Source organism: Drosophila obscura, unplaced genomic scaffold (assembly GCF_018151105.1).
Source record: "Drosophila obscura isolate BZ-5 IFL unplaced genomic scaffold, ASM1815110v1 contig_165, whole genome shotgun sequence".
NCBI classification, from domain to species: domain Eukaryota; kingdom Metazoa; phylum Arthropoda; class Insecta; order Diptera; family Drosophilidae; genus Drosophila; species Drosophila obscura.
Genome location: NW_024542752.1, coordinates 2952233 through 2954725, shown reverse-complemented (window position 1 = coordinate 2954725; position 2493 = coordinate 2952233). Strand labels below are relative to the sequence as shown.

The 2493-nt window shown below is 43.3% G+C and overlaps 1 non-coding gene across 1 annotated transcript; it reads right to left on the bottom strand.

Moving 5' to 3' along the window:
• Positions 1-1454: 1454 nt before the first annotated feature.
• Trnag-ccc lies at positions 1455-1525 on the bottom strand. Its single transcript has one exon. It is a non-coding gene; the product is annotated as a tRNA-Gly (tRNA).
• Between the last annotated feature and the right edge of the window lie 968 nt (positions 1526-2493).

Genomic DNA, 2493 nt, shown 5'->3' with positions numbered 1-2493 from the left:
CACAATTCTATGGATAGTCAGAGACTGCTGGAAGCCAACATCAATGGAGTGCAAGAGTAAAAAAAAAAATCAAAAACCAAAAAGAGAATCCGAAATTTGCATACTTCGGCGATATCAACTCAACTGGAACCCAAAACCCATCTGGCAGCCTGTGCCCCTTACCCATATCATTGACAGCGGCCTGCTCGTGAAAATATGCTCGATTATGGCGCGCATCCGTGAAATGGGGCCGTGTAAGCGTGCACCGAACGGCAGGCCAGGCCAGGCCAGGCCAAGCCCGGCCAGGTGTTGGCAAGCGCCGAACGACGCCATCTGACGACCGCGTGCGCGCTCGCACTCCATGGACAAGGGTAGGGGAAGGAGAAGCAGGCCCAGTCAATTAGCCAAATTGTTTTTATGGCCAAGAACGTAACCGAAAGCAAAGCTGGGGCAGATGATTCCTGATAGTCTTGATGGGCAACGCATTTGTTGAGTGTGGCTTGGCCCCAGCTGGTCCCCGTTTCGTTGCTGATCCCACTGTTCGTTACTGTTGCACCCACATCAAATCGGGCGGGGGGTCGCGAGCCGTCCACGTACCACCCTGCCACAACCCTCGGTAATCCGTGCCCATGCCAGCCACCCCCCCCCCAGAGTTGAGGCGCAAACGTGTGAGAATTTTGCGTAATTGAGTTTCAACTTCAAAGCTCGCTAACCGCATGCACTCGAATGGGGACCTTGGACCGGGCCCCGAGCTCCGAGCTCCCAGCACCAAGTTCCGTTAGCTGATTTGCATATGCGGTCCCACCTTTTGCCCGTTTGCTTTTTTCTCATGGCGAAAGGTCAACGCTGCCCTGGGCCTGGGCCTGGTACAGGGACTGGGACGGGTACTGGGACTGGGCATATTTGAGCTGTCAACACCTCCCACCCAAGCGAACGAGGGAAAGGCTAAAAAGAAACCCAAAGGGTTGGGGTGTTTGTTGTGTAAGTGTGTGTGTGTGTGTGTGTGTGTGTGTATATGTGTGTGTGTGCCAAGTGAGTCAAATTAGAGTGGAGTCCAGTTCGGTGCCGATTTGGCTTGGTTTGGGCTTGGGCCATGGATAAACACTTAATTTATCAGAAACGTTCACTTGTTATGCTAATGGAAAGGCAGTTTCAGTGGTGGTGGGGTAAGAGAAGGTGGGGCAAGGGCCCCACTACAAACATAATTTGAATGAACGGTTAATAATCCTTCTTCAGATATTTATCTTTAAAATGAAAGTTGCCACTGAAATGAACAGACTAGACCTTGCATATTCTTCCCGACTTGTTCTTCAGTTTAGTTTTTACGAAATCAGAATCATTATATTTAGTCGTTGATTATAATTAAATTGGAGTCATAGTTTCCAAAGCTTACAAAACTATAAATCTTGGTATTCTTAAAAACGTCGCGTTGTAACGGAAAAGAGAGGAAAAACAAAAGAAAAAAAAAATTATTTTGCATCGGCCGGGAATCGAACCCGGGTCGTTCGCGTGGGAGGCGAACATTCTACCACTGAACCACCGATGCCTTGTTAAGTATACTTCAATTTTCTCAAATAAAAAAGTTGCTTTCACTTAACTTTCTTTTGATAAGTAAGCCGCTTGCTTTCTTTCTGCATCGCTACCTCGATCCCGCCTGCTCGTATCCCTAGACAAAATTTTAGTTTTTATTTTAATTTAATCTAAGCCCTACTTAGCAGTTCTGAAAAGAAGGAGTTGAACAAAAAGCAATTAGACAGACGGATTTCCCAATAGCGATGCCAATATTGATGATGATCATCAGCAATGCATCTTCATTATTGAAGCGGAAATGCTTGCCTCAATGCCTTGCCAGTGCTGTCAAAGCGATTTTCCTTTTGCCACATTATTATGTACTATATAATTAACAGATCAGTAATACTTGTTCCATTAGTTTCAAATTTAGGGAATGACACGTTTCACCTTCGAGAACTTATGCAGACATTTTTTGATAAGCTTCATTTCGAATGAATCGAACAGATACCATTCGCCATCAGCGGTTAGGTATTTTGGAATCAAATCTCACAGAGTTCCCAAATCAGTGAATGCAAGTTTCCAAAATGTTTCCAATGCCTCTGTAAGTTGTATTGCAAATTAGTAAAATTTTAAAATTTTCTAAGAATTTCGTTTGTTATATTAATTAACCAAGTGGTTGTGTGGAGTGTTCACAGACTCATAAAAGCACTGAACCAAAATCAAAAACAACGCCCACGGTTTTACTAATGGTAAAATTCTGATGTCTGTCCGCTTATTTGACGTTTGGTTCTGTGAATGTCAATAGCTCAATACTTAATTCAACTCAATACTTAAAATATGGCAGAGCTTGTGAAAAAGGAAACAACCTGAAATCTATTCAAAGAACACACTAGCTAGTTCCCAGCGCGGAGATATATTTATATATTTTTATGTATATTATTATTATATATTATTTATATATAACTTGATCCGTGTTTCGATCCCGCTCTAACTTTATTTAAT